Below are 9414 nucleotides of genomic sequence, written 5' to 3'. Positions count from 1 at the left end.
TGGCCGGAGAAAAAGCATCTCCTTAACATGTTGTGCAGGAGATTTGGAAAAATAGAAAAGCATTAAAAATTATGATGTAAAAAGAAAGATTGTGCACTTCTGAAAAATATGCAAAATATGTTTAATTCCTGATGTTTGATCTAATGGAAACAAATAAATTAAAATACCTCACATGTAATGCTAATATTGCTGTTTGTCAATAGTGTGTGTGTGTGTGAGTGAGTGTGTTTGTGTGTGTGTGAGTGTGTGTGTGAGTGTGTGTGTACGTGAGTGTGTGTGTACGTGTGTGAGTTTGTGTGAGTGTGTGTGTGTGTGTGTGAGTGTGTGTGTGTGTGCGTGAGTGTGTGTGTGTGTGTGTGTGTGCGTGTGTGTGTGAGTGTATGAGTGTGAATGTGAGTGTGTGTGAGTGTGTGAGTGTGTGTGAGTGTGTGTGCGTGAGTGTGTGTGCGTGTGAGTGTGTGAGTGTGTGTGCGTGAGTGTGTGTGTGTGAGTGCGTGAGTGTGTGTGTGAGTGTGTGTGTGAGTGTGTGTGTGTGTGTGCGTGAGTGTGTGTGCGTGTGTGAGTTGTGTGAGTGTGTGTGTGTGTGAGTGTGTGTGTGTGTGAGTGTACGTGAGTGTGTGTGTGTGTGTGTGTGGTGTGTGAGTGTATGAGTGTGAATGTGAGTGTGTGTGTGAGTGTGTGAGTGTGTGTGTGAGTGTGTGTGTACGTGAGTGTGTGTGTGAGTGTGTGAGTGTGTGTGTGCGCGTGAGTGTGTGTGTGTGTGAGTGTACGTGAGTGTGTGTGTGAGTGTGTGTGTGTGTACGTGAGTGTGTGTGTACGTGTGTGAGTTTGTGTGAGTGTGTGTGTGTGTGAGTGTGTGAGTGTGTGAGTTTGTGTGAGTGTGTGTGTGTGAGTGTGTGTGTGTGTGCGCGTGAGTGTGTGTGTGCTGTGTGAGTGTGTGTGTGTGTGTGTGTGTGTGTGTGTGTGTACATGAGTGAGTTTGTGAGTGTGTGATTGAGTGCATGTTTGAGTGTGTGCGCGTGTCTGTGCGTGTGAGCACGCGTGTGTGTGAGTGTGTGTAAGTTTTTGTGTGTGTGTGTGTGTGATTGTGGGTGTGCGCACGCATGTGTCTGTGTGTGTGTGTGTGTGTGAATATGAGACAATGAATCGTCCCTGAGTCATTTTCAAATGTTCCTCAGGCGTTTCCCATTTAGGTCTTATAATGAGCAATCAGACAGAATTCAAATGCATAAATTCATATCAGTAATCTTCCTTTTAATGGATGAGAACTGGCTTCACCAAAGACAAAATGAAGGCTTGTTCTTCTGTGGGAACTGATTGCAAAAGAGAAAATTTGGTTTTAAGTCAGCGTGTGTTTCCCTTCTGCTTCAAAACCCATTAGTCTAGAAACAGAGTGTCGATAACATCAAATACATTTAAAACGAGAGTCATGTACAGCAGTAACTCAACTGGTGGAGCATGGCACTACTCTGAAGTCAGACACTGAAATGCACTGTATGTCGCTTTGGATAAAAATGTCGGCCAAATGCATAAAATGTAAACATGTTGAAATGTTCAGCAGTAATTCAGCTATTAAATATGGTTGTTTAAAAATTACTTTTAAATATTGTGGACTGATGGCTTCAAAAGAAGCATGGATAAACAACGTCAGAGCTCATGGTAGGTCTGTCTTTGAAGGATTATAAGTCTTCCTAAATATCTGTTCCCCTTCGGAATTTTCTCTGTGGATTTGCAGGAAAATCCCACCATGGCTGATGACACCAAAATAAAACTTCACTAGTGACTATCCTGAGCTGTGACATCAAAGATGTAATACATTTCACACTTTTAAGAGCCTTCCAAAGAATACGGGATGTTTATATGAGAAATGCTAACCAATGTAGCCTTTAGCATTGTATAGAAAGCTACAAATTATATATTTTCATGAATTCATGAGTAGAATCCACATGCAATTAGAAAATGATGTTGTTGTGGACACTCTGTGGGGATTTGAAAGAGTTTGGAGCAGCAGAAATGGTTAACTTTGTGTAAATTGTTATGTAAACATTTAGCTTTATCCATCCATCCATCATCAACCGCTTATCCTGTGTACAGGGTCGGGAGGGCTGGAGCCCCTAACATTGGCCGAAAGGCGGGGGACACCCTGGACAGGTCGCCAGTCCATCGCAGGGCCACACATAGACAGAAATACACTCACACTCACCTCCACATCCACATCCACATCCACATCCACATCCACACCTAGGGCAATTTTTTTGGAGACACCAATTAACCTAGCCTGCATGTCTTTTGGATGGTGGGAGGAAGCTGGAGTACCCGGAGAGAACCCACGCAGACACGGGGAGAACATGCAAACTCCACACAGAAAGGCCAGGGCAACCAGGGTTTGAACCCATGACCTTCTTGCTGTGAGGTGACAGTGCTAACCGCTGCACCACCGTGCCACCCACATTTAGCTTTATGCTAAGCTAAAATGTCTAACCCTGTTACAAGCGCAGCTGTACCAGGCATGATTATATTTTTTCTATCAAGAAAATCCTCATTAGAGAATTTTTTATGTCGTACCTTAGACCTACCTTTGATTTTTGGGCAATTCTTTTAATAAACATTGTTGTATTATTTTCCTGTAAAAACATCTAATAAATCCTTAAAATAGATTTACTTGAGATGTTTAAGCTTTTTCAGAGAATGTAAGTATATTTTGTCTATTACTGTACTTGCTGTTGCAAAACAACAACTGAAAAATGGGCCACTGCTAAAGAAGTATTCTAAAGGATTTCGATTACATTACTGACCTTGAGTAATCTAACAGAATGTGTTACAAATTACATTTTGCAGCATGTATTCTGTAATCTGTAGTGGGATCTTTTTTAAAAATAACTGACTGTAAAATAACTGTGATAATTGACTCGCAAAGGCCAATTATCACCAAGGGCCCCCCTACAAAAGTTGTTGACCGGAGGGTGTTTTTGTTTTCATGGCCAAAAGTTGTTGACGGGTAGGTTTTTTCATTTTGAAAACACCCACCTTTTCAGGACGCGTCTTTTTCAAGATGCTTTTCCGCCCCTGTGTTGTTCCTGGATGCGGTAGAGTGTTCTCCGCTTCAGACGGCCACAGGCGTTGTCTCATGTGTTTGGGCAGCGATCACACCGAGGCTGAATTTGTGGATGGTTCATGCTCTCACTGCGAGAGCATGACCATGACAACGTTGGGGTCGCGGCTTGCTCCTTCTTCCCATGGGATTGAGGACGATGAGGCTGGAGCTGGAAGAGATCCGGGGATGGTAGCGGGTGCAGCTCCGCCGGGTACGCCCCCTCGGACCACCCCGAGACGAGCATGGTGCCACGGTACGCACCGTGTGATCACCCTTTCCCTCAGCTGAGGTAAAATAGTGTGCCTTCCCGATGGAGGGAACGAGACGTTGTGTCCTCCCTGCCATGTCGCTGAGCCGAGCCACTGTTGTGGCCGGACCATTTCCGGCTCCTCAGAAAAATCCTGAATGAACTCCCGTATTTGCCCGCTTAAATACCCGTATGTCCGGGGGCGGGGTATGCAAATACTGTCTGCAAACTTCTCATTGGCCTTTTTTCATAAGTCAGAGGGATATTTCAGCGCTCAAGAGAGACCCCTAGTGTTGCTTCTCTGACACAACGTCTCGTTCCATCCATCGGGGAACGGAGTTACATACGTAACCTAGAAGTTTCATGGCCAAAAGTTGTTGACGGGTGGGTGTTTTCGTTTTCATGGCCAAAAGTTGTTGATGGGTGGGTGTTGTCCGCCTGAGCAGTGATCGGGGACCACGCGACGGCGCATCAGAGAACCGGTGAGTGAACTACTTCTCTCTCTCTCTCTCTGTCGGTCTGTGTTGGCCTTTCCCTTACCTGTTTAAAATTTTTTCACGTCCTGTCTCCTCCCAGGTCGAGTATGTCAGCCGTGTAGAATGGAGGAGGGCGGAACCGGGCTGGAACGACGCACGCCTGGTCCCCAATAATCCTGATGGGGCACGCGAGGGATAAGAGCGGCTGGTGACGACAGTTCTAGAGAGAGAGAATTATGGTCAGCTGCCCTGTATATGTTTGTGTGTGTCTTTTTGTTTAATTAAATATTATTTATATTGTTAAGCAGGTTCTCACCTCCTCCTTTTTACTTTTTGTGTGTATTTTTGGACTCTCAAATCGAGTTTTTGACATTATTGTCAAAATTATATATGTTTACGTGAATAAATAAGGGTTAATTTCTAATTTAACATTATTTGTACGTCAAACATTTCCGCCCCTGTTTCAAAACATTTGTTTTGTTGGACGAGAAAAAGTAGCTTCATGTCATGTAACCTATATTGGTTTTCGATCACTATGTAAAAATGTACGCATGGAGCCACATTAAGAGCCTCATATCTCTGAGATTTAACCATGTAGGGCCTTAAAAATGAATATTCAAAGAGGAGAATTTATTCTGAATCAGCATATAAAAGTATATAAGGATGCTTTTTATAATTCTGAAGATATTGGCACTCCAACTTGGGAAAAACAACACAAAAAAGTGCTTTTTCCCAGTTTTGGACTCCCACCATTGACATATAATGCATCAGAAGGTGCTGGTGTCAACTCATTTTAATAATAGATTTACCAATCTCTGTGTAGAAATAATATAATGTCATTGACACCTCTCTAAGGTTATTTTTTCAACCTGTAGTTTTGCTTTACAAAATAATGGATTCCTCAATAAATATTGATCCATGGCATTTAATATTTTGGCTTTCTTCATCATTGATGTTTATCTTTCACCAGTAAAAATCAATTTTGAGCTGAGGACCTCTGGTTGAGTTGACAGAATAACCTTTGTAGGTAGATACTGTATTATGTTGTGTATTTGGAGTGAAGTACATAAGAAATATCAGCCTTTACTCCATTAATGCATCTAAATAACATGATGTTATGATCTTAAAGTTGCAGATTTTTGTAAAACATCAAGCGTGTCCTGCATTGTTGAAGTCAGCGTCTGATGAAGGTACAGTACGTGAGGTGTGTTTGTGTGGCGGTATGGAGGAAAGGCACCTTGAGTGCACACTGTGTTCAGACTACTAATGAGTGATCGAGAGACATGAGCAAACATGTGAGACAAGCTGAGAAACACTTTCTTCTACGCTGACATAACATACACATGAGAAACACTCCTCCCTTTTAAAAGTTGATAAGCCTGTTTATTTTACTATCCGTCACTTAATATGTTTTACTCAAAAATAGCGAACACCAAACGGGTTAAATGCTTGGCATCCATGTTTCTTGCTGTGTTGCTGTGATAATCACTATGTCAATCGTTGCAATTTCCGTACACATCCAGAATGATAATCATTTATATAGGAGATTCACTCTCCACCTACTGTAGGATCAAATCGTTTCTCTCCAAACCGATCCCCAAAAAAATATTCTGAGCAGATGTGTCAGATTCTTCATTGGACAAAATGATGTATGCAATAATCTGTCTGGCTGTCGAGGCTGTTAATAGATGATCTCGGCCTGCGGCCGGTTCAATAACTAATTTAACCTTCTACCACACGTCAGACATGACATATCAATCAACTGCACCATGAGTTTCTGTCTTGATGATCCACTGGGGGACATTTGAAGTGCATCTCATCACGCCATGCATATTTACCCCTCCACATGGAGTCAAAATACAATTTGAGCTTTGAGATAAGAGTTTTAACACTTAAAAACAGTATGTAGCACTAGTGATCAATAAACTGATTGAATGTAAGGTTAGAGTAGCTGTAAAGGATACAACAAAAGTCATAGACTTTAAAGTTGGGCTTTCATAGACAAAACTACAGGGTGGAGAAAGTGAGGAACAGGAGTGCATCATTATTAGGCAGCTTCAGTACCTCTGGTAAAATGGGCCAAAAAAGAGATTTAATTGACACTGAAAAGTCAAATATTGTAAAATGACTTTCAGACGGATGCAACACTCTTGAAACAGTTAATCTATGTGACCATCGGACAATCAAACGTTTCGTTGCGAATAGTCAACTGGGGCGCAAAAACACACAGAGAAGAAAAGGCACAAATTAACTGCAAAAGACTTGAGAAGAATTAAACATGAAGCTACCAGGAACCCATTATCCTCCAATGCCACCATATTCCAGAACCGCAACCTACCTGGAGTGCCCAGAAGTACAAGGTGCCAACAGCTCCGAGACGTGGGCACGGTCAAGAAGCCTGAAACGCCCACCACTGAATATATTCACAAGCTGAAGCGTCAAGACATTTTCAAAGGTTTTATGGATGGATGAAATGAGAGTGACTCTTGATGGACCAGATGGACGGGCCCGTGGCTGGATCACTAATGGGCACAGGGCACCACTTGGAGTCAGGTGGCGGAGGGGTACTGGAATGGGCTGCTATCATTAAGGATGAGGTAGTTGGACCTTTTCGAGTTGAAGATTGACTGAAACTTTCAAACCTACTGCCAGAAGGTTGTGATCATTATGCAGGATGATGCTCCATCACCCAAGTTCTGCACTGCTTGGCTAGCCAGCAAGTGCCTCAAAGATGCCCAAATAATGACTTGGCCCCCTTCCTCACCTGACGTAAATCCTATTGAGAACGTGTGGGACCTTCTCAAACGTGAAGGAAGACAAGACGCCTCTTTGAACAGCGTTTGGGAGGCTGTGGACACTGCTTCAGTGAAAGTTGATGGTGAACAGATCAAGAAACTTACCGACTCATGGATGGACGTCTCGTGGCCGTTATTGAACAGAAGGGTGGATATATTGGTGAATATGTTTGAAAGGCCAGAAATGTTATTTATTTGTCATTTTGTGTTACTTATTTTATGCATCTACTCTAAAAATAGAGAATAAACAACTGAGTTATAATTGAGCACACTTATATATCCCTGTGGAGCGGAGGGGGGCGGGGCCGGGTCGGATTATCGCGCGCCCGATCCCCAATCGGCCTGAAGAGGCGTGCGAGGGTTAAAGGTGGCTGGTAACGATAGTTCGAGAGAGAGAGAATTACTGGCATGTCCGTCGTGTCCGTCATGTGTGTGTTTATGTTTGTGTGTTTTGGTTTAAGTTTGCATTTAATTATGATTTATGTTGACAAGCCGGTTCTCGCCCCATCCTTAACTGTGTTACATTGGTGCCGAAACCCGGGAAGGATGAGGGATCCCCGTTGCAGAGTCCTCGACACTGCCGTCCACCCAAGGGAGCGCCGCTGCCATCTCCCGGGTGACGGAGTAGCCTGACCGCTCGGATGCAGGGAACGGCCGCTGTCCGCGGGGCAATTGGGGACTGGATATCCCGACCGCCAGGAGCGAGGGAGCCGCTGCCGGGGGCGGAGGAGTGCCCTGCCGTCCCCACAGATGCGGTGGGGTCGAGGGAGACCGCCGTCCGTGAATGGAGGAGGGAAGAAACTCCCCGACCGCCCGGAACGGTAGGGCCGCTGCCAGGGGCGGAGGAGTGTCCCCACTTGCCCCGTGGACGGCAGCCGTTCCCCGCTTCCGGGCGGACGGGCTACTCCGTCACCCGGCAGATGGCAGCGGTGCTCCCCTGGGTGGACGGCAGTGTTGAGGACTCTGCAACGGGCATCCCTCCTCCTTCCCGGGTTTCGGCACCAATGTAACACAGTTAAGGATGGGGCAAGAACCGGCTTGTCAACATAAATAATATTTAATGCAAACTTAAACCAAAAGCACAAACATAAACACACACATGACGGACATGCCAGTAATTCTCTCTCTCTCTCGAACCATCGTCACCGGCCGCCTTTATCCCTCGCGCACCTCATCAGGCTGATTGGGGACCGGGCACGTGATATTCCAACCCGGCCCCGCACCCCTCCGCTCCACAATCCCCTGAGAAAGACAAAACTCACTTTTTCTTTGTTAAACATTCAGGTTTGTGTTGATTTTGAGAGCCAATAACTCCAGAAGAATTAAATATATCTTAATATACTTTTAAATTGTTTTTCAGAACAAACTTTTCTTTTTGCATCTTCACTTTTAAGGCTGTTTATGGTTAAAACCCAGAGATATGGGGCTCTCAATGTGGCTCCATGCATAAATTGTTAAATTTTACCCATTTTCAATGGCCATCAACCAAATGTGGAAGCACAACGTTTAATACTTAATGTGTAGGGACCTTAAGCATGAGCAAGAGTACTTGATGCTTACTTTCGCAGGTGCTTGTTTTGCTTGTCAAGAAAGTTTTGACAGCTCATTATGCATGCAGCCTGGAAAAGAAACTTCTAGAATCTGATGCGTGGTCTCAGTTTTGACGTATATAAGGCAGAATAACCGCTGGTGCTTCATGAATGAAGCTACAGGATTTATGCAGATGCAGATGGCATCAAATACCGCTTGCTTCTGTCCCAATGATCTTCTCCCTTGTTCTCATAAACCTCTGTTTGGCTCTTCATTCTTTTGTAGTTGGCATGTTTATTACCTCATCATGCCCTTGGGTTGGTACATCATGATCTGAAGCACTGTTGCATACTTCAAGGATGTATGAATTTGGCAGAGTTGGGCAAAAAGTTGTTCAGTTAACTTTATAAAAATAAATAATAACATAAAAATCTGGGCTGAATTAGAGCATTCTGGGAAGTGAAGTGTTCTTCCAGTACGTTCTATCAAATCAAAACTTAATTTTTAAATATATTGAAATAGAAAAGAATTGATTAGATTTCTGTGGGTGGCATTTTAAATATTGATGCTGTACACTCAAATTTTTTTTTTTTAATTTAAATAAAAAATAATATATATATTTTATTATATATTATATATATATAAAAAATCTTAAATCTTAAAAATAGGTTTATATATATATATATATATATATATATATATATATATATATATATATATATATAATATCTTAAAAATAGGTTTATATATATATATTAACCTATTTTTAAGATTTAAGATTTTTAACTAAATTAAATGAATAAAAAAAAATACTATTTATTTAATTTTATTAAACATCTCTCTTCAATGGTATGGATTTTTTTTTATGAAATTGAAATGCGTAAATATTAATATTTTATGAGAGCTTTCATAAAATATTTTTACATTTTTCTTATTTCGATTTCATATATAAAAAAAATACATAAACCTGTTTTTAAGATTTACGCATTTCAATTTCATAAAACAAATCCATTCAATTTAATTGTGTACTTTTATTTAAAAAATAAAATTAATAACATTCCAAAATATTTTATTTTTTATTTTTATTAAAGAGTGCTCCATTCAGTTGGATGGAATTTTGTTACTGAAACACGTAAATCAAATATCTTTATTTATTTATTTATTTATTTATTTCACGTCTAGGCTAATTAATATGCCTATAATCTAACATTTTTAAACACCCCATGTGTTGTGATGTTTATGGGTAATTCATAATGAAAAATGAAATGCATG

The sequence above is a fragment of the Xyrauchen texanus genome, chromosome 14 (assembly GCF_025860055.1).
Source record: "Xyrauchen texanus isolate HMW12.3.18 chromosome 14, RBS_HiC_50CHRs, whole genome shotgun sequence".
NCBI classification, from domain to species: Eukaryota; Metazoa; Chordata; class Actinopteri; order Cypriniformes; family Catostomidae; genus Xyrauchen; species Xyrauchen texanus.
The sequence above is the reverse complement of the archived record's forward strand: the minus strand, read 5'-3'. Positions refer to the sequence as shown.